Genomic DNA, 24,157 nt, shown 5'->3' on the forward strand with positions numbered 1-24,157 from the left:
CTATACTTTGTCGGGGATTTTTAAATCAGTGCAGACTGCACTTTGAGCTCTTGCCCCAACAATACCCCACTAATCGCGCCAAGGTGGCCTTCATTGTTTCCCATCTTGAGGGAGAAGCCCTGGCCTGGGTGAATCCCCTATGGGAGAGGGACGATCCTGTCGTGTCTAGTATCCAAAACTTTCTGGAGACGTTTCGCAAAGTTTTTGATGAGCCCGGACGCTTAGCGTCTACTACAGAGGCCCTCTTTAACCTCCGCCAGGGGTCTCTTACGGTGGGACAGTACGCCATCCGCTTTCAGACTTTGTCGTCGGAACTTGGATGGAATAATGAGGCACTTGTGGGGGCCTTCTGGAGAGGCCTCTCAAGTAAGATTAAGGATGAACTTGCCGGTCGGGATACCCCAACCACCCTGGAGGATCTCATATCTCTGGCCACGCGCATAGACCTGCGGTTCCTGGAACGCACTCGAGAATCGGTTAGGGAGCGCAGACCCTTCAGGCTGTATCAAGCGCCCATTCCACGCCCCTCAGCTCCCCCTACTAGTACCGGTCCCGAGCCTATGCAGGTAGATCGGATTAGGTTGACTGAGCAGCGTCGCAGGGAGAGGATGACGAACAGGCTCTGCCTGTACTGCGGTGGAGCCAATCACTTTGTGCGCACCTGTCCGGAGAGACCGGGAAACGCCTCCACCTAGGTCAGGTAAGAGGGGTCTCCCTAGGTGATCATAATTCCTCTCTGCCCCTTACCCTTTCAGCTTTAATTATTTCAGGTCGGGAGCGCAGATCTGTGGAGGCGTATGTGGACTCGGGTGCGTCGGGTAATTTTATCCGGCAAGATGAGGTGGATAAACTCCGGATTCCGGTGGTCATCTTAAAAGATCCGCGTGCTATCACCTCCATCGATGGAAAACCTCTTCCCGAGCTCGTCACCATGGTTATGGCCGAAGTAGACCTACAAATTGGAGCGCTTCATGTTGAAAGAATTGCCTTCTATGTCCTGCCTAATTTGTCCCACGCTGTCCTCTTAGGATTACCCTGGCTCCGGCTGCACGAGCCAGTCATCGACTGGCACTCAGGGGAGATCCTACGCTGGGGTCATTCCTGCCACGCACGGTGTTTGCGGTTCATCCTCGTCTCCTGCCTATGCCAGCTAATCTTCCGGGCCTTCCCGCACCGTACTACGCGTACGCCGACGTATTTAGTAAAAAAGAAGCCGATTCCCTGCCCCCGCATCGGGCCTATGACTGCCCCATCAACCTGATTCCCGGAGCCACGCCGCCCAGAGGGAGAACGTACCCCTTATCCCCAGCTGAGACCACAGCCATGACTGAGTACATACAGGAGAACTTGGCCAAGGGGTTTATTCGGAAATCCGCGTCCCCAGCAGGCGCAGGCTTTTTCTTCGTTCGAAAGTAGGACGGATCCCTCAGACCATGTATCGACTACCGGGGCCTGAACAATATCACGGTTAAGAATCGATACCCGCTCCCGCTGATTCCGGAATTGTTCGACCGGCTGAGAGGGGCTCGGATCTTCACGAAGCTGGATCTACGGGGAGCCTACAATTTGATCCGGATCCGCGCAGGGGATGAGTGGAAGACGGCCTTCAATACCCGTGACGGCCATTATGAGTATTTGGTCATGCCGTTTGGTCTCTGCAATGCTCCAGCCGTGTTCCAGGAGTTTGTTAATGAAGTGTTTCGGGATCTCCTGTATTCGTGCATAGTAGTGTACCTAGATGATATTCTTATCTTTTCGCCTGATCTATCCTCTCATCGGAGATCCTGCACCGACTCCGGGAGAATCACCTCTACGCCAAAATTGAAAAGTGTCTCTTCGAACAGACCTCGCTACCCTTCTTGGGGTATATCATCACAGACTCCGGTCTAAAAATGGATCCCGAGAAACTCTCTGCGGTACTCAAGTGGCCCCGTCCTGTCGGTATAAAGGCCATCCAGCGTTTCCTTGGATTCGCGAATTATTACCAACAGTTCGTGCCGCATTTTTCCACGGTGACCAAACCCCTCACGGCCCTGACCCGTAAAGGAACTAAGCCAAACAGCTGGTCTCCCGAGGCTGAAGATGCCTTTCTGGCGCTAAAACGCTCCTTTGCCTCAGCGCCAGTCTTACATCGGCCGGTGGTCGGTAGGCCTTTTGTTCTAGAAGTGGACGCCTCTTCCACCGGAGCTGGGGCGGTTCTCTCTCAGCAAGCCTCCTCAGGTCAACTGGTGCCCTGCGGGTTCTTTTCCAGATCCTTCTCACCTGCAGAGTGCATCTACTCCATTGGAGACCGGGAATTGCTGGCCATTAAGATGGCTCTGGAAGAATGGCGGTACTTGCTCGAGGGGGCGGTGTATCCCTTTACTATCTTCACGGACCACAAAAACTTGGCCTATCTGCAGTCCGCGCAGAGGCTCAACTCCAGACAGGCCAGATGGGCCTTGTATTTTTCTCGGTTTGATTTCAAGCTGCACTTCAGGCCCGGCGATAAGAACGTCAAGGCGGATGCACTCTCCAGGTCCTTACAGTCACCTGAGGAGGACGAGGGTCCATCATATATTATTGAGCCTACCAAGATGATCACGGTGGCCCCGGTGAACTTTTCCGCTCCTCCACCAGGCAAGACCTTCGTGCCTCGGAATAAGCGTCTGGAGGTGTTATGCTGGGGGCACTCCTCCAAGGTTGCTGGGCATGTCGGGACCAAGAAGACCCTCTCGCTCCTCGCCCGTTATTACTGGTGGGCCACCCTCCGCCAAGACGTGGTGGATTACGTTGCTTCTTGCACAACCTGTGCTCGGAACAAGGACCCTTCCCTCCGGCCTTCTCCATCCGTTGCCTGTTCCAGAGGTTCCATGGCAGCAAATTGCTATGGATTTCGTGACTGACTTGCCTCGCTCAGCCGGTTGCACCACCATCTTAGTCGTAGCTGACCGCTTCTCCAAGATGGCTCATTTTGTCCCCCTGGCCGGATTGCCGTCAGCTCCGAAATTGGCCGAGATCTTCATCCACCAGATCTTCAGGTTACATGGTCTCCCCCTACGGATTGTGTCTGATCGTGGGGTTCAGTTTACTTCTCGCTTCTGGAGGACTTTCTGCCGACTTATGGGTACATCCACCGATTTTTCCTCGGCTTATCCACAGACCAACGGGCAAGTGGAACGGATAAATCAGGGCCTGACAACCTATCTGCGTCACTTTTCCAACGCTCATCAGGACAACTGGGTCTCACTTCTACCTTGGGCAGAATTCGCCCATAACAACCACCCCAGTGAGTCGACCACCAAATCTCCATTCTTTGTGGTCTCTGGTCGCAATCCGGGGGTTCCACTGCCCTTTACAACGTCATCAGGAGTTCCGGCAGCAGATGCTCTCGCCATAGAATTTTCTAAGATTTGGAGGGAGACCAGAGAGTCCCTCGTGAATGCCAGTGCTCGAATCAAGAAACATGCGGACAAAAGACGAAGGGACCTTCCTCCGTACCATCCTGGCGACAAGGTCTGGCTCTCGACCAAGCACATCTGCTTGAAAGTTCCTTCCTATAAGTTGAGTCCTCGTTACATCGGTCCCTTCGAGGTGCTAAAACGCATCAATGAGGTGGCTTATAAACTGAAATTGCCGGCTTCACTCCGGGTCCCCAACGCCTTTCATATCTCGCTCCTGAAACCTGTAGTTCTGAATCAGTTCCAACCAGCTTCGCCTGTTGGCTCGGATGACATCTTTGAAATAAGGGACATTTTAGCCATGAAAAAGGTCAGGGGGAGATCCCTCTTTCTTATTGATTGGAAGGGGTTTGGTCCTGAGGAGAGGTCCTGGGAGCCTCGAGAAAACATCAATGCCCCCCTTATTTTGAAAAGATTTTTGGCCAATCTCAGAAAGGAAGGATGTAAAGGGGGGGGTACTGTGGCGCTCGCGGCCGTGCCCCCGCTCCGCCGGTGCCGGCTGTTGCGGCCCCCCGCCGGCGCTCTCTCTTCTGTCAGCGGTGGGCGGCGCTGAGAGCGGTGCGTACCGCCCACTTCCGGGTCCTATGATATTTCAGGCGTTCTCTCCGTAGAGAGGACGCCTGAGGATAGTGTGTTGCCTTACACTCTGTTCTGGTCCCCTCTGTCGTGTTAGGGATCTAGTTTAGGTCCTCTTTCCATCCCCCTGCTGGTCTCAGTTCTGTCTCGCCTCCTCCTTGTCTCTCCTCTCCCCGCTCCCTAGGTCTCGTATGCAACCGTCCTGGTTCTTCCATCTGTTTCCTCCTAGTGTGCACTCCCTCTGCTCCTGTGCCTCCTCCTGTGTCCCCACTAGTAGCAGCTGACTGCCGCCTCCTCATCCTATAACCCTGCTCTGTCCAGTAATCTTGGTTGCGCTGTCGCTCCGTGTCCCCAAGCCGTCCCTCCTGGTACCAGCTGTCGCGGTTCTGTCCTCTGCGGTTTTGCCCCTAACAATCCCTGTATAGGGGTCGGTCATCACCTGGCACGCTCGACCCAGGGGCTCCAGATCCGCGACCCAGAGGGTCCACTCTCGGACATTGTCCTTCCCTGTTTGTTACACTGCTCTCCACCACTCTTCAGTGCTCTCAGCCGTTACCTGTCTCTACTCCCACTCCCAAGGGGGGATGCGGATACGGACCCTCAGATGGATGCGGATACGGACCCTCAGATGAAAAATCTGCAAGATACCGTAGATGGCTCCAGGTTTGCAAATGATGAAGGAAGGTTCCACACGGGATGTGCAGCGACCAGCAATCAAGACATTCTATGGTCCAGAAGGTTGTCAGCCCAAGAGCCCAAGAAGCGGAGCTGATAGAGCTGACAAAAGACCTGCCAGATTGCGAAGAACAAAAACTTCCAGGTACTCGCATGACATGGCACCCGACTTCGGACCCATCTGGGCTGCAAGAAACTTCATCACAGCAAGCGGATCGACCGTGAAGCACCATGGAGCCATCAGAGACCTGCTGGACGCTCTTCAACTACTAAAACTGGTAGCAGTGCTGAAGGGCAAGGCACACGGAAAACTGAACACAGTAGAGACACGGGGCATCAACAGCAGACGTGGCAGCCAAAGAAGCAGCCAAAGGAAGACAATATGGAAAATGGGAGAGGTCGTAGAGCCGGACAGCTACTACATGACGACTGAAGACGAGAAAACCTGGCAAACAGAAGTCAATGGGAAAACCGTTGAAGATGCCATCTCTGAATTGGACAGAAGTGCTGCCTCCTCCTCCACCAGCCAACAAGCTGAATCACTTCCAGGACGAAGACTCTGACGTGGATATAAATTCTGAGGCAGAAGAATGGTGCCTACCTTTCCAGAAAGGATGTATTTGATGGAGAACATTCCAGAAGATTGTCCTCCACCACCCTCTCGTGGGGAAGCTTCTTCTCCAGCACAGTCCTACGATCGGCAGTCCACGGCAACACTCCCCGAGACGAGCTGCATGAGTCCGAAGGCATACCAAGGCTACAACAGTTTGACCTTCCCCCTCATCCCCGGAGAATGTCGGCTGGATCGGTACCGATGCAAAGAGTCCCAAGTCCTCCTCTGACACAGTCTAACCCGAGTCTTCATACAGAGGGAGGCGCGGACATAGACGAAACCTCAGCTAAAATCCCACAATCAGCTCAGAGAATGTCAATTACCACAACCCAGTCACTAAACCTGACAAAATGACTTCCTGAAACCTGTACAAGAAGTAACAGGATCAGACTCGGAAGGAGGAGAAGGAAAGCTGGATGCTGAAGGCCAAAAGCACTGGGCTCCAAGAAACTGTCTACATCAAAACGTCTACCTCAAGACAGACCCAGTCTATCTCAAAGTGTGTACCCTACGGTGGTTCAATGGGCACATGTCCCCCACACAGAATTGAAGACACAGATGAATGACCTGATTGGACTCAATTCACACCTCAACAGTGAAGATTCCCAGCAGCTGTTCGGCCACCGACAAATTTAACATCGGACAAGCGGGAAAAGTTCCCCCACATCATCTGGCCTGAAGACTTCCCAGTAAGGAAACAGTTGGCGAAGACTACTGCAAAGAAGCTACTCTCAAAAATAGTGTGCAGATTTGGGGTTTCTGAGTGTTGGTGGAAAAAAAAAAAAAAGAGTGTAAAGAGAAGCACTCGATCCCAGATCCAATGGCCCTTCTCCAAGTGCTGACGCCACCGACCTGGAGAGAACCCCCACCTGGATCCACGCATCGCATTGCACGAAATGGCCTTCATACCAGAAGATACACCTGAGCTGGAATGATGCTGTGGATGATACACCTGAGCTGGAATGATGCTGTGGATGACCTCCCTGACTGAATAAATCACCTACCTGACAGAGAATACACATGCACTGACTGCATAGACTGCTAACTAAGAGACTTTGATTACATTGCACCACACCCCCTTTAGGGACAGATCTCCTGACTGCCCATTTGCGAAAAGTCTGTAAAGAGGAGGATGTATGCACTAGGCATATGTCAGTCCATTGGCAGCATAAAAGAGTTGCAGCGCTTTGGGCCAGGAACAGGATTTTAGGGCAAGTGTTATCTAAGGGGGGATTGTTATGGAAATATATATGTATTTCATATAGATCTCACTTGCCTGCTATAGGCTATATACTCATGTACTCTTATATAGGCTATATACTGCTATATACTCATATATACTGCACACAGATACATATTCACAGTTTGAACCTTATAACTAGTTGGTGGAAATAACCTGCTACCCAGTCATCTCATTATCTTGTGACTTGAGAAATATCTAGCAGACATAGGGAATGAGGAACTTAGGCCAGGTGGTCCGGCCGATATTGGAGACTTGCTGACAAGTGCAAGACTCCGGACAGTAAATCACGTGGTGTCTAAATAACCCCAGGTCGGACACCCATATATGTTCATGCATTTAAACTGACCAATTAGCTAAGAAGTAAAGCCTTTATGTTAATGAGTAACCACTCCTTTATACGAACTGATAAAAGACCATATATGAATAAAGTTTCCAGAGTTCTGCTGGAATGAGTTGTTGCTAAAGGCCCCGTCACACTAAGCGACTCACCAGCGATCCCGACACCGATATGAAGGTGTCAGGATCGCTGGTAAGTCGCTATGTGATCGCTGGTGAGCTGTCACACAGACAGCTTCACCAGTGATCAGCACAGCGATTCCGAGCGCCCGGCATCGCTGGCTATCGCTGTAGAAAGTAGTATCAAAATAAAAAATAGTTATTCTCACCTTCTGACGTCCTGTTCAGCCATCCTGCCTCTCTCCACGCTCCGGTCCCAGTGATCCTTTGCACGAATGACCGCGAGATGTCACGGTCTCGCGGGATAACAAAGTCTCACAGTCATTCATGCAAAGGATCACTGGGACCGGAGCGTGGAGAGAGGCAGGATGGCTGAACGGGACATCGGAAGGTGAGAATAACTATATTTTTTATTTTTTTTTATTATTTTTTTACACCTGATCGCTGGTCTCCTGCTGTCACACACAGCGATGCGTGCTGGCCAGCGGGAGACCAGCGACCAAAGAAATGTCCAGAGGTTTCTTCCAGCGATCAGCGATACCGGCAGGCGGGGCGCTCGCTGTCACACACAGCGATCTCGCTGGTGAGATCACTGTTACGTCACAAAAGTTGTGACTCAGCAGCGATCTCGCTACCGAGATTGCTTAGTGAGACGGGGCCTTTAGTGTAGCTTCCTCTTTTCCTTTGAGAGCTCAATAAGACTCTGTCTAATCAGGACAGGCCACAGTACGCACGGGTAAATCTACCCAAATCAAAAATAAATCCACATCACCGGCAGGTCCCGTACGCTATAAAAAGTGCGCATGGCCATTCTGCCATGCACTAGTGCTGCTGTGTGTATGGTGACGGATGCTTGGTCTGGTGACTGACTCATTAAGAAACCCCTTTCCTCGGTTATTACGTCTGTGTGAGTGAGTGGTATTCTGTCGGCACCTGCGCTAGCGCCAGCGCGCACAAGCTCCATCTTTCCAGCAGTTTAGCGTCCTGCATCGCGCTTGCGATATTGGCAGTCTGTCCAGGCGTGCGCAGTTGCGATGCCGAGCACACGTGGACACGGTAAGTCCGCTCGGTTGTAGTGACTGTATTTAACTACTCCGGTTTCCGGCTACCGCACGTGTGCCGCTGAGATCCTGTGCTGTTAACAGGCTCAGCGATACTTTTGTGTATTATTTTCCTGCAGCTCTGTGTCATGTAACAGAGCTTGCCTTATTGCACCTGGGTGAGTTAGAACCCTGTGCATATTAGTTCTCTGCCTCTCTCAGCAGCGGTTTTGTCATCCACCGCACGGTGGACCCCGAGGGGCGAAGGCACTTTAATTATTTATTTTTTTTAGTGCCTTCCGCCACTCCTAACAATATATTCATCTGTGCCTACATATGACAAACTCATGATATAGGATAATAGGGAGCGTGTGGGCACTCTCTACATTTAGGATCAGTTGATCTGTCTGCCCAAAAATTGATCAGGGACCAGGATATGTCATGCTAACTGTGGGTAATTTTTTGGGGGAGCCAGTTGACTATGAAATCTCTCCCCTTTTTTGGGACCATTTATTATTATAATAAATCGTTTATATTGATTTTCATATTTTCTTTAAACATTTGCACCAATGCAATGCAACATACACCCCACAAAAAACACTTCTCAACATTACCCTCCCCCTCCCCTTAGTGTTAAACAACTCCACTTTGTACCGATGAGGAGCTCGTGATTGACATGAGAACGTTACAATCAAAATATATGAACCTTCAATTTCTCCATAGATTCCTATAGATCACTCATGAAATACCATTATGCTTTACAAACGGTGTCATTATTAGATTGATCTCCTCCTGTGTACACTTATACTCTATAAACCTCCATTTATTGACATTTTTTCTGTTGGTTTCGTTTTATCTCTCTCAGCTTCCAGCTTTTCCAGATGCAACAACTGTTTCATGTTACTCAATAACTCCTTCACTGTCAGAGTCTCTGCTGTGATCCAATGTCGTAGAACACATTTCTTGGCTAAAAGTGCTACATCTTGCATAAGTGACATCTTACCCCCTCTTTGTACACCCCCTCCAACTGAGTGAAAAATCCATAACATTGGAGCTAAATCCCAGTCTTCCACCCCTAAACCCCGACTGAATTTACAAACCAGCTTCCAGAATTTCTGAATTGCTTTACATCCCCATAGACCGTGAAACATATCAGAACACTCCATCCCACTGCACTCTACTTGACTCAGATGAGCGGGTTGGTATATTGAAGCCATAAATAGCTCTATGAATAATTCTAAACTGAATGTCTCTCCAATTTTTGTTAGTAATATTGTTTCTTAATAAACACCAGCCCTGAATGATTTTGTCCATAAGGCTGGTTTCACACTTGCGTTTTTTTTGCGCTGTTTTAGCGCAAAAAAAGCATGCGTTTTTCCCCCTATACTTTAACATGGGTGCGCTTATGTGCGCAGAAACATGCGTTTGTATGCGCATGCGGTTTTTTGTAGTGCGCGCTCGGGCGCACAAAATGCATCCTGTTGCATTTTTTGTGTGTCCGACTTGCCCAAAAAAACGCATGCGCACGCAATGTGGTTTTTTACAGCAAAACACCCATTCTAGTCTATGGGTGCGCATATGCGCGTATGCGCAAAAAAGCGTATGCAGTTTTTAAAAAACGCACCAAAACCCGCAAAAAACGCATGATGCGTTTTTTTCATGCGTTTGTGTGCACAAAAAACTTGCAAAGTGTGAAAGTAGCCTAATACCTGCATCCCCCATCTGTTTCACCACGCCTTTGCGCATGTCAGATTCCCCGTCGGAGTTAGCCACTCTCTAATTATGCCGTATATCACTCTCTCATTATGCTGTATATTCGTGACACATTTAGACTAGAAATAACGCCTTCCAGCAGAGCATCAAATTCACTCTTAAGGCCCCATTACATTTAGCGATGAACCAGCGATTCCGATAGCGATACGACCCGGTCAGGATCGCTGGTGCATCGCTAAATGGTGCTGCCAAACAGGCAGACCTCACCAGCGATGCAGCAGCGGTCGATACTTTCCTGTGAGACGCGGCGATGAAGACTTCTTCCGCCCACATCCATGGCTCGCTTGTCAGCGCCAGCAGGAAGCCGACGACGAGAAAACGGCCCAGGACATTCTCGCGCGATCACCGATAACCAGCGGGGGAGCCGGTCGGAGGTGAGTGTCACATGTAGCGATATCACTAGTGATATCGCTGCTGCGTCACAAAATCGGTGACGCTTTAGCGATATCACTGTGTAAAAGGCCCTTTATGCTGGTCCCTAGAGATATCTAACAAGTCACGCTTAATAGAGTTTTTGATTTGCGCATACTGTAAGCCCTGGAACCTATTAAGCCCATACTTCTGTTAGGGTTGCGGATCGCACTAAATATAAAATATAAGAGGGTGCGATCGCCACCCGGGGTTCACCGTGCAGAAATGGTATACTGCTGCTCGGTAATGGCAGAGTCCTGCCTGAACATCGGCGGGTTAATCACTGACCCGGTGCGTACAGAAGCGAACTCTGTTACTTCACAGAGCCGCTGGAACTAATGCCGGAGCCTGTTAACCTCACAGGACTCGTAAAGGGGAGCGCTACTAAATGGTCACAGCACCCTGCCCCAGAGACAAGGGAAAGGATCCCTCTAGACCACCAGCGCTCGTGCCACGGCTGCGGTGCCAGCAAGGAGTCAATATAAATATACAAGGAATGGGCAAGTGTGCACGGCGCCACACTGGCATGTGTTATGAATGGGGAAACCGGGGAGGAAAAACAAGACAACAAGCTAAGTCTTAGAAAACCAGAGAAGTTGGTAACTATGCAGATCCCTGATCTTAACCGCACAACTAGAAGCAGTCGTGGAGCATTCCTACGTTGGTCCTAGACGTCTCGTCACAACCGGAGAACTACATAAGCCTAAAGCAGGAAAAGAGGAAAACAAACTGCCCCAGAGCAGACCCCAAAAGAAAGACAGCCCCCCACATGTATTGACGGTGAAGCAAGATGAAAATACAAACAAAGGCAGGAAAATAGGCTGAGCAAACGATGGGGCCCGGCTAACTAAAAAGGACAGAAAAGGAAAGACACTGTCTGCAATCTGCCAAAAAACCTACAAAAATATTGTCCAACACTTCTGATAGCATATTAACCCTGAAGTCACTAGAATTCTAAACCTATATCAGCACTCTGAAATACTCTGAGACAGAGCTAAAAAGAGGCCAATCTAATAAGGGACAAACAGCAGATTGGCAAATACTGATTAATAGGAGTGGAATTTCAGCATAGCCCCAGCAGGGGCAGGCTGATTGCACAACAAACTGAATTGACCAACAAGCGCAAGTGTGAACATTAGCAAAAAAACAAACAACTTGAGAAGACTGGAAGAGAGCTGAAGTCCAGGACCTGAGAAGCAGACTGAATCACCAGCACCCGGATAGGGCGTCGACTGTCTTATATCCAGTCTGATACTCCAGAGATCCAATTGATATCTTCCTCATCAGGTGGCAGATCACTACCACTTAAACCAACCGCACTACCTCCTGTCACCACCAGAGGGAGAATGGAAGGGGAACTCTCAACTGAACTCTGGAGCAGAAAATGAGTTCATGACAGGCATGCGCCACTAATCGCCCAGGGTTAGGCTAAGCAGCGCACAACGTGCGCATGGTGCTGCACTGGCGGGTGCTGTGACTTGACGCGGTACGGTAGTGCCTCGTACAGGACAACACCACCGAACGCTAGTGTGTGCTGAGGCTAGGAGCACGGTGGCAAAAGCATAGCCACCCGTTGGTGCTGATGTAGAGTCGTGGGACGGACTGGGGGGGTGGTCCCTCTGTATCCCGCGCAGTGACGTACAGACACAAGATGGAGGCAGATTTCGGGTGCAACAGGTCCAAGTTTATTTCCTGCAGTCCTACTGACTGTCCTCACAATACACCGCAATTCTCTTCACGGCCCTCCGTGTCCAGGCCCCGTTACACACACCATACTTATCACCAGGGATGTAAATATACGTACCGTCCCTTTTCACTTAGTGACGTTCCTGTCAGCTCGGTCACTGTGGCCACCTTAGGCCCGTACACCAACAGTAATTTTACTGGTCAGGTATCGTCTTCAACTCAGTATGTATTTCCCCGGGGCCTCATCTGTACTGCGATACTTCATGTCAGGACCACCACCCTGACTTCCTTTCTCCTCAGTCCTCTTGGTTTGGTTTCCTCACAGTGCACAAACTATCACAGACTTCTTGTCTCTTGAGCACCTCCCGGGGACTGGAACTTTCTAGAACCCTCCTGTCAAATGTATTACTTTCCCGGTTCCCTGTAACTCCGCCCCCATGACTGACGGTTTCTAAAGCCCTAGGCTGCTGTCAAGTCCTGAACTCACACTCCTCCCTGCCATCTTGTGGTCAATCCAAGGTACTGCACGTCATCTACACTTTCCTAGCTGTTTCCCCACTGTCATAAATGCCATCTGCCTAAAATGTGCAAACCCACCTTTCTACTTGCTAACAAGTCTGTCCGGTCACCTTCCCTACACTGACTCAGACTAAGATAACCCTATAACATGCTTATCAAAGGAAGGGGTTAAATAATGAGTCAATCACCAGTTTCATGCATCCATCTTCACACATACCACTTGACAATATTGGTCTAAATTAAACACACGGGGGCACCACTGACATTAATGGGGATAGCGCATACACAAGATAATCATTGCCTATAGCATCAGATCAAGATTTAACGAACCCAGCCTGCGGCAGAACACAGATCCCATGGTCTAAGGCTGGTTTCACACTTGCGTTTTTTTTCGCGGGATTTTAGCGCTAAAAAACGCATGCGTTTTTTTTTTTCCTATACTTTGCATGGGATGCGCTTATGTGCGCATACACACGCGTTTGTATGCGTTTTTGCGCGCATGCGGTTTTTTGCGGTATGCGCTCGGGCGCACAAAATGCATCCTGTTGCATTTTTTGGGCGTCCGACTTGCCTCAAAAAAACGCATGCGCGCAATGCGTTTTTTTACAGCAAGACACCCATTATAAGTCTATGGGTGCGCATATGTGCGCATTGGCATGCTTATGTATGCGTTTTTTTGCACATGCGTTTTTTTTTTGTTAACCATGGAATTTAGGGGTTTGGGTTAGAGTTAGGGTTAGTTAAGGGGGTTTAGGGTCAGGGTTAGGGTTAGTTAGGGTTTGGGTCAGGGTTAAGTATGGTTTGGTTAAGGGTTAGGGTCAGGGTTAGGGTCAGGGTTAGGGTTAGTAAAGTCATGGTTTGGGTTAGTGTGAGGGGCCACCTAATGTTTGGAAAAAACGCAAACGCGGTAAAAACGCACTAAAAACGCATACAAACGCATAAAAATGCTGCGTTTTTTTATGCATGCTCATAAAAATGCTTGAAAAAAACGCAGCAGTTGTATGCTTTTGTATGCGTTTTTTCAATGCGTTTTTTTTGCGGGAAAAACGCGCTGCAAAAAAAAGCAAGTGTGAAATTAGCCTTATAGATAATCTATGCACATAAGCGCTGAAGTTCTTAAAACACTATTTATATTTATGGTAAAACTTAGATATAGGACCCATTTTAGTAGTTGGTTAGACTTCATTCACATATAACCTCTAAAGCGCTTGAAACACCATTTTTGTTTGTGGTGCAACATAGATATAAGACCCATTATAATAATTGGTTAGACCAAGTACGTTGACGAAATCACCCACTGAGTCCCAAAGTACATATTCAAGACGCAGTGTATAATCAAAATACCATAGCCAGCATACATCCATCATGCTCTTGAAACCAAATAATTTTGCTTGAAGATTACCTGCTGCTTCTATTTTAGTATGTACGCCTAAGCTTTAATACTGTAATGATGCATTATTTATAGATTGTATATATAACCTGTATCCATACTGGGTATCAACCCAATATGCACAGGCAAGCTTAAATGCATCATACCTTAAATATTCCAGGCTATTGTTATGTTATAATCCACATTTATTATATTCCAATAATTAACCATTTGGTTATTTATTTGACGGTCTACAAAATGGTGTTCTCAATATACCAAGACTAAAATAGTGTTCTCAGATAGACTATCTTTACAAAAGGAACACATGCACAGAGCACTGGAAGAGGAAAAAACAACAACGGAGGAGCCTATGAACAAGACCCCACAATCTTTGCTTGTCATACATAAACAAAACAAAAAATCTTATTGCATGACTGGCACTTGTTTAACTAACCAACAGCATCCTACTTTTAAGGAGTGGATCTTATCATTATATTCACAGACCATGACGCACAGATAAAAAGTACAAAACCATGATGGGCCCGACTGACTATAAAGGGACTAGAAAAGTAAGTGTTCAATAGTCAAGACGGGGACGCCACAGTCTGTATGGTATGCATCTACATACTCCATTTTCCCCTGAAAAGGATGGTATTAAAGATAACTCAAAAACAACCAAGAAAAAGAGCCGTCATGAAGAATTAGACAGACTATCAAACTAGCCATGATACAGGTCTAGATGACGTTAAAAAAACATTGACAAAAAATGTCATATCTCATAATATAAGTCATACATCATGTCTGTTGTAAAATCCAGTAAATAGCAAGTCCTCATTCAAACCAGAGGGCACCAGACTATTCAGGTTAGAGATCCACCTGGATTCATGCCTTAGCAATTCCAAAGTGATATCCCCACCCCTGATCTCCAACTGGACTGTCTCAAGTCCCATAATTCTAGTCCCACTCCACTGGGAGTTATGCGTTGTCAGATAATGCGAGGCAACTGTTGTCAGTGTTTTTCTTTGTCCTTCTTAGCTGTTGTGATGCAGGAGAAGTGATGTTGAATCCTTTTTCTTAGCTCCTGTGTAGTTTGTCCAACATATATCTTAGAACACGGACAAACCAAAGCGTAAATTACATTGCGAGATTTTCAATTCATATAACACCGTGTGGAAATCTGAAATGGGAAAGAAGGCAGGGTCTAGACACTAGCACATATAGTAAATGGGCAAATATTGCAATTGCCACTTGGAAATGTGCCCACTAGTCGTGTACCCCTATTCAGTCTCGTGACCGGTCGTTTAAAATGGCTGTGGCTCAGGCAATCCTTCAGATTCCTAGCCCTTCTTGCCACCAGACTGGGTCGAACAGAAATGTGCGGTTTTAATCTGGGTTCACTTAGAAGGATCCCCCAATGTTTGGACAAAATGCCCCTAATGTCTTGCCACTGGTTATTGTACGTGGTAATGACTCCTAAAGGTCTTGGGGGTCCTCTAACCCGTGTTTTAAGAAGACATTCCCTATCCGCCTCTCTTGCCATATAAGCACGTGAGACTGTTTTTTTGGGGTAACCTCTATCTTTAAAGCGTGTAGTCAAATCACGAGCATGTGCCATAAAATCATCCCGTGTGCTGCAATTCCTCCTTACCCGATAAAAGTGTCCCTTTGGAATACCATCCTTGAGATGGGGGGATGGAAACTGGAGAAATGCAGCAAACTGTTAATGGCAGTCAGTTTTCGATAAAGTGAGGTAGAGATCTGAGAACCAGAGAGACGAAGCTTTAGATCCAAAAATTCAACCTCCGTTTGAGAGAGGTGTGATGTGAGCCGTATGTTCCAGGAGTTATTATTTAGTAGCTCTATATACTGATTACATTCCTCCAGGTTGATTGTCCAGAGAAACAAAATATCGTCAATATAACGGTACCACTTGATGACATGCGTGGGACAGAACACCCTGGTGAGCTCCCACCAACCAAGAAACAAATTTGCTTACGCAGGCGCACAACATGCGCCCATCGCGGTCCCCGTCGTCTGTCCCCGTCGTCTGTCCCCGTCATCTGTCCCCGTCGTCTGTCCCCGTCATCTGTCTCCGTCGTCTGTCTGTAATGCACTCTATCAAAGATGAAATAGTTTTTGTCTAATATAAAATGCAGTAATTCCAACAGAAACGAATCGTGTTTTCTGTCACCTGATGTATTTTGATCCAGGAAAAACGAGACCGCCTGCATGCCCAGATCGTGTTGTATGCACATGTAGAGGGACTCTACATCCAAAGTAACAAGCCAGACCTCTGAAGGAACTTCAAGATCACGTAACTGCTGAATCAAAAAAGTGGAATCTCTTACAAAAGACCTGAGGGAAGAAACCAGTGGCTGTAAAAAGAAATCCACATAAATGCATGGCCGTTCTAACAAACCACCAATTCCAGATACAATAGGTCTCCCAGGAGGTACCTGTAATGATTTATGGACTTTAGGAATCGTGTAAAATGTCGGTATCCTTGGGTGGTGACATGTCAGAAAATCCTTTTCACGTTTGTTGATTATATTGTTTAAAAATGCTAAGTCCAACAGGCGATCCAATTTTGCTTTAAACACACAAGTGGGGTCCGAGGGGAGAACCTGGTAACATTGAGAGTTTGTTAGTTGCCGTTTTGCTTCATTTAGATATAACTCTACTGTCCAAATGACCAAGTTTCCCCCTTTATCTGCCTCGCGTATCACGAAATTACGGTTAGATCCCAACTTTGTAATAGCAGCCTGCTTACGTGCACTCAGGTTTCTATCCCTACCCTTATCCACTTTTAGGGCTTGTATGTCCTTACAGACCGTATTAAAGAAACCTTGTACCAAAGGGAATAGTGAAAAGGAAGGAGTGGCCTGTGACGGCAACCTACCGGAAAATCTTCTGTTTCCATGTATTCCTTCATTTTCCTCCAACAGATCTAATAAATCTCTGAAGGCTTGTCTTTCATCCAATGGTAAATCATCAATGACGGTAGGCTGATGATATAATAACTTGAAGGTAAGCTGTCGACAGAAAAGATACACATCTTTGATCACAGTAAATTTATCTAGACTATTTGTTGGACAAAAGGAAAGTTCTTTCTCCAACACAGCCACCTCCAAATCCATCAGCACATATGAAGAAAGGTTTATGATCTGTAACCTACCAGAGTCTGGAGGAGCATTATTCATGGAGTTACATGTGAATATTAACGCCTCCGATTCTGGAGTGTCTCCCATTTGTACTTGGGAGACCACACTCTGTAATTCCGTGTGCGTTTTTTGTGAGATATATCTCTTCCGTCGGCCCCTCCTACTGCGCCTTCGGTTTCGCTTTGTTTGGATGATAAAAAATCGCTTGATGACAGTTCATTCTTTGAGGCTGTACTTTTATTACCGTATCCTAGAGCTATCGTGCCACCTGGTCTCCTATTGCCCTTGTGGACCTATCTGTAGGCCCGACCACTATTTAAATCAGACTGGTCCGTCTTAAACTTCTGTCTCTTTCCCTCAGTCACTTCTTTTTCAAATTTATCAATGGTCGATTTTAGTTGGATCTGGAAGGGTTGTACTAAAGATTTTTTATCAAATTTATCCATTTTTGTCTCTGAAAGTTTTATCTTATCTTTGATACTGATTAAAACACCCCGGTCATGTTCTATGAGCATATCAATAATGATATTGGAGCACTGTAATAGACAACTTTCCTAAGTTTTCCGAAAGTCATCCTCAGCCTCCCAGGCTGGAAAAATCTGTATTCTAAGACCTCTCGAAACCAGTCCAGTTTTTTTATATTCCTGTAGTGTCTTTATATTCCACCATGTTTTGGTAAGCGCCTTAAGTAATCCAATTAGTTCTTTGGTAGTCCTCTGAAAATCAGTATCACCTGCGGAGCCACCAGCTGACTCCCCAGAGCTATCACCAAACAATCCACTCGCCTGACTATGCCATGCCGCCTCTCTGGCTGCTAAATCCATATTGTTCAAAAAATGTATGATATAAATCTTGGTTATAATATTTAAGATAATTATTCGTCATGTGGCAGCACCCAGAAAATGTGGAGGACCAAGCAACCACAAATTGGAACTATTCAAAATTAAACACATGGGGGCACCACTGACATTAAAGGGGATCCAACCAGACCTATACAAAATTGATGCTGATTAAAGAGAGAGAGGAAAGGAATAGGCCACACAATGGGGATCACCCAACATAAGATTTAGCAAAAATTTGTGACTTAAACATCTAGGTTTACAATAGAACCAACCCTCATAACTTCACCTCCACAAAAAAAGCCTCAATAATAGACCAAATATGTATGTAGATAGCGTACCACAGTATAAAAGGTTTTGCATGTAAACTGGCTCACATTCATGAATAAATGCACATACCAAAAATACAAATATTGGCAATTGGTAACAAAAATAAAACAGTATTAAAGCCACATATGCTATATACTCTGGAAAAGATGGTACAAACCATATATCAACCAATTATAATAAATATACATTATCTAATTTACCTGTGAGAAATTGCACAAGAAGCCCACAAACAGTATCTGGCCTACATGACATGCTGATGCAATGATATTGATCAAATCCCTTAGAAGTGTATGTACTTCCCTAACCGCTCAGACTATCATGTTTGACCAAGCGCATTGAAATAAAATGGTATTGGCTAAAAGATAGCCGCATAAAGGGAAGGCAATGCTCGACCTTAGTTTGGTTATGCACTAGTTTCCAATCAAATGTGGAGTGGAGCTCGAGCGTCCTGAGACCCGACGCGTGTCGCCACCGATTGTGGCTTCGTCAGGGGTCCTGACTGTTAGTTAATTGTGTCTTTTATATATTTAGTTAGTTCAATAATGCAGCACAGCTGTGCTAGCACTTACCAAAGAGGCGGTAGGATACGAGTAACGTGCGGCTAATGACTGCTTTGCAAAGCACCTGCCTGGGCTGAATTCTGCCCAGAGCGCAGATGCCGGCATATACAACCCGGAAATGGATGGTCTAATGTAAGATCTGAGGTCATCAAACTCATTGCGTCTGCGCAGGGTCCTCATTGTTCGTGGCTCTCCAAAGACATGGAGAGATCTATCTACTGCGCCTGCGCGTACAACCCAGCTATATAGCACATGAAGGGATATGCCTATAATTAAACGACAGTATATGCCACCATAAAAAATGAACAACATATAGCCCATATCAATGGAATAATACCGATACTTTAGTTAAACACACATTGACACTGGCATACACAGATCTTATATATAGTCAAATGAGCCAAGCATGTAGATTCAATGAACAAGGAGATAAATATCAATGTCACCTATAAAAGGCAAAAAGAGGCGCTGATAAATACAACCCCTATGATGGTTAAACAACAATAAAGTTAAGAAAGTCAAAGTTTAAGAGCTTATAGCGCATACACAAGATAATCATTGCCTATAGCATCAGATCAAGATTTAACGAACCCAGCCTGCGGCAGAACACAGATCACATGGTCTAATAGATACTCTATGCACATAAGCGCTGAAGTTCTTAAAACACTATTTACAGTTGTGGCCAAAAGTATTGACACCCCTGCAATTCAGTCAGATAATACTCAGTTTCTTCCTGAAAATGATTGCAAACACAAATTCTTTGGTATTATCATCTTCATTTAATTTGTCTTAAATGAAAAAACACAAAAAGAATTGTCCTAAAGCCAAATTGGATATAATTCACACCAAGCATAAAAAAGAGGGTGGACAAAAGTATTGGCACTGTTCGAAAAATCATGTGATGCTTCTCTAATTTGTGTAATTAACAGCACCTGTAACTTACCTGTGGCACCTAACAGGTGTTGGCAATAACTAAATCACACTTGCAGCCAGTTGACATGGATTAAAGTTGACTCAACCTCTGTCCTGTGTCCTTGTGTGTACCACATTGAGCATGGAGAAAAGAAAGAAGACCAAAGAACTGTCTGAGGACTTGAGAAACCAAATTGTGAGGAAGCATGAGCAATCTCAAGGCTACAAGTCCATCTCCAAAGACCTGAATGTTCCTGTGTCTACCGTGCGCAGTGTCATCAAGAATTTTAAAGCCCATGGCACTGTGGCTAACCTCCCTAGATGTGGACGGAAAAGAAAAATTGACAAGAGATTTCAACGCAAGATTGTGCGGATGTTGGATAAAGAACCTCGACTAACATCCAAACAAGTTCAAGCTGCCCTGCAGTCCGAGGGTACAACAGTGTCAACCCGTACTATCCGTCGGCGTCTGAATGAAAAGGGACTGTATGGTAGGAGACCCAGGAAGACCCCACTTCTTAGCCCGAGACATAAAAAAGCCAGGCTGAAGTTTGCCAAAACTTACCTGAAAAAGCCTAAAATGTTTTGGAAGAATGTTCTCTGGTCAGATGAGAAAAAAGTAGAGCTTTTTGGGCAACGGCATCAACATAGAGTTTACAGGAGAAAAAAAAAGGCATTCAAAGAAAAGAACATGGTCCCTACAGTTAAACATGGCGGAGGTTCCCTGATGTTTTGGGGTTGCTTTGCTGCCTCTGGCACTGGACTGCTTGACCGTGTGTATGGCATTATGAAGTCAGAAGACTACCAACAAATTTTGCAGCATAATGTAGGGCACAGTGTGAGAAAGCTGGGTCTCCCTCAGAGGTCATGGGTCTTCCAGCAGGACAATGACCCAAAACACACTTCAAAAAGCACTAGAAAATGGTTTGAGAGAAAGCACTGGAGACTTCTAAGGTAGCCAGCAATGAGTCCAGACCTGAATCCCATAGAACACCTGTGGAGAGATCTAAAAATGGCAGTTTGGAGAAGGCACCCTTCAAATATCAGGGACCTGGAGCAGTTTGCCAAAGAAGAACGGTCTAAAATTCCAGCAGAGCATTGTAAGAAACTCATTGATGGTTACTGGAAGCGGTTAGTCGCAGTTATTTTGGCTAAAAGTTATGCAGTTGTGGAGTTTTGTGTGAAATGATCAATGTTTTGCTTTTTGCTTCATTCTCTTTTGTGTTTTTTCATTTAAGACAAATTAAATGAAGATAATATTACCAAAGAATTTGTGTTTGCAATCATTTTCACTTCCTGAAAGTGATGTTGAATCCTTTTTCTTAGCTCCTTTATAGTCAGTCGGGCCCATCATGGTTTTGTACTTTTTAGCTGTGCGTCATGGTCTGTGAATATGATAAGATCCACTCCTTAAAAGTAGGATGCTGTTGGTTAGTTAAACAAGTGCCAGTCATGCAATAAGATTTTTTGTTTTTATGTATGACAAGCAAAGATTGTGGGGTCTTGTTCATAGGCTCCTCCGTTGTTGTTTTTTCCTTTCCAGTGCTCTGTACATGTGTTCCTTTTGTAAAGATAGTCTATCTGAGAACACCATTTTGTAGACAGTCAAATAAATAACCAAATGGTTAATTATTGGAATATAATAAATGTGGATTATAACATAACAATAGCCTGGAATATTTAAGGTATGATGCATTTACGCTTGCCTGTGCTTATTGGGTTGATACCCAGTATGGATACAGGTTATATATACAATCTATAAATAATGCATCATTACAGTATTAAAGCTTAGGCGTACATACTAAAATAGAGGCATCAGGTAATCTTCAAGTAAAATTATTTGGTTTCATGAGCATGATGGATGTGTGCTGGCTATGGTATTTTGATTATACACTGCGTCTTGAATATATACTTTGGGACTCAGTGGGTGATTTCGTCAACGTACTTCGTCTAACCAATTATTATAATGGGTCTTATATCTATGTTGCACCAAGAACAAAAATGGTGTTTTAAGAGCTTCAGCGCTTATATGTGAATGGAGTCTATCCGACTGCTATAATGGGTCTTATATCCATGTTGCACCAGAAACAAAAATGGGGTTTCAAGCGCTTTAGAGGTTATATGTGAATGGAGTCTAACCAACTACTAAAATGGGTCCTATATCTAAGTTGTACCATAAATATAGATAGTGTTTTAAGAACTTCAGCGCTTATGGGCATAGAGTATCTATTAGACCATATGATCTGTTTTCTGCCGCAGGCTGGGTTCGTTAAATCTTGATCTGATGCTATAGGCAATGATTATCTTGTGTATGCGCTATAAGCTCTTAAACTTTGACTTTCATAACTTTATTGTTGTGTTTAACCATCATAGGGGTTGTATTTATCAGCGCCTCTTTTTGCCTTTTATAGGTGACATTGATATTTATCTCCTTGTTCATTGAATCTACATGCTTGGCTCATTTGACTATATATAAGATCTGTGTATGCCAGTGTCAATGTGTGTTTAACTAAAGTATCGGTATTATTCCATTGATATGGGCTATATGTTGTTCATTTTTTATGGTGGCATATACTGTCGTTTAATTATAGGCATATCCCTTCATGTGCTATATAGCTGGGTTGTACGCGCAGGCGCAGTAGATAGATCTCTCCATGTCTTTGGAGAGCCACGAACAATGAGGACCCTGCGCAGACGCAATGAGTTTGATGACCTCAGATCTTACATTAGACCATCCATTTCCGGGTTGTATATGCCGGCATCTGCGCTCTGGGCAGAATTAAGCCCGGGCAGGTGCTTTGCAAAGCAGTCATTAGCCGCACGTTACTCGTATCCTACCGCCTCTTTGGTAAGTGCTAGCACAGCTGTGCTGCATTATTGAACTAACTAAATATATAAAAGACACAATTAACTAACAGTCAGGACCCCTGACGAAGCCACAATCGGTGGCGACACGCGTCGGGTCTCAGGACGCTCGGGCTCCACTCCACTTTTGATTGGAAACTAGTGCATAACCAAACTAAGGTCGAGCATTGCCTTCCCTTTATGTGGCTATCTTTTAGCCAATACCTTTTTATTTCAATGCGCTTGGTCAAACATGATAGTCTGAGCGGTTGTTAGGGAAGTACATGCACTTCTAAGGGATTTGATCAATATCATTGCATCAGCATGTCATGTAGGCCAGATACTGTTTGTGGGCTTTTTGTGCAATTTCTCAAACAATGTTTTTATTGAAAAGATTTTTTCATAACAAAATATAAACATAAATCCATATAGTCGAGGAGATATTACTTTATATCTCAATGACCATTAAATGCTTTTTGCATGATCATATACAAAAAAAGCATAACAGGTGGAATATTGAAGAACATAAACGCATGATAACATATCTAATATGAAGCAAGGCAGGTAATACAGGAAGAAACAAAGGCAATTTAGAACATGGTGGCTAATAAGTCATCTTTTAAAGCATAAAAGTGTTATCAATTTTTGACTTTTGCTCTGTCCAGAGATTCAATCTTTCCCTGAAGAGCTCTATTGAGAGATTATTAATATAGTATATCTTCTCATAGGAGTAGTGTTGGTCTATCAGCATGATTAGGGTTTTAATGTCGGGAGGCTGCGTGCTGTTCCAACCCTTTGCAATCAGGTAACACGCCGACATCAAAATATGAGCTGTCAAAAATTTGGCCTTTTTGCAATAGTAGACCCCTACCAGTAGTAGAGCCAGTGCTGGACAGGGACGAACAGAGCAGTTACACAAGATTGAGATCAGTTCAAAGGTCTTGAGCCAGAATGTTTTTAATGAGGGGCACTCCCAAAAAATGTGAGTCAGGTCTGCTGATATTCCACAATTCCTCCAACACAAACCTGAACTGTCCTTCACAAAATGCTTAAGTCTGTTTGGGGTGAGGTAGTACCTATGTGCGAGTTTGAAGTGGGTCTCTAGAATATTCATGCATTTGGTGGCTTCAGATGCGACTTTAAAAGAGATATCGAGATTTGTATTTGTAAGTTGTTTTCCCATTTTTCAAAACAGCCCTTATTTAAGAAAGTATGTTTATTTGTTAGGATAGTATATAAGGCTTTCAAATAGCTTTTGTGTCTAGGTGGTGGGCTGTTGAACAAATTGCATATAGTATGATTGAGTAATATACCAGAAGAGAGCTCTCTTTTTTGTCTATTATATTCTTCTTTAAGGAGGAGGTATGTCATGTATTCTTTATTAGCGATGCCGTATTTGGTTTTAATCAATTCAAAGGGCATAAATTTATTATTTACAAACAAGTCATCTGTATAAGTGATAGCTGATTTAGCCCAACTGTCAAAATAAGGCCTCAGGGAGGGTCTGACCGGAAGTAAGTAAGGAATTCTCAGTGGGATGGCTGAGTGGGGAAAGCTGTTGAATTTCTTTTTGTATAAATGGGACCAGCAGGCAACGGAGGCACGGACAATTGGGTTAGAAATGTTTTGTGTCTCCCGCTTACTCAAAAAGAAATGGCAAATATAAAGAAGTGGTTCTTGATTGGGCATCAAGTCCAGTTCCAGTTTGGG

This window comes from Dendrobates tinctorius, unplaced genomic scaffold (assembly GCF_039654945.1).
Source record: "Dendrobates tinctorius isolate UK_male_01 unplaced genomic scaffold, ASM3965494v1 ptg000075l, whole genome shotgun sequence".
NCBI lineage: Eukaryota > Metazoa > Chordata > Amphibia > Anura > Dendrobatidae > Dendrobates > Dendrobates tinctorius.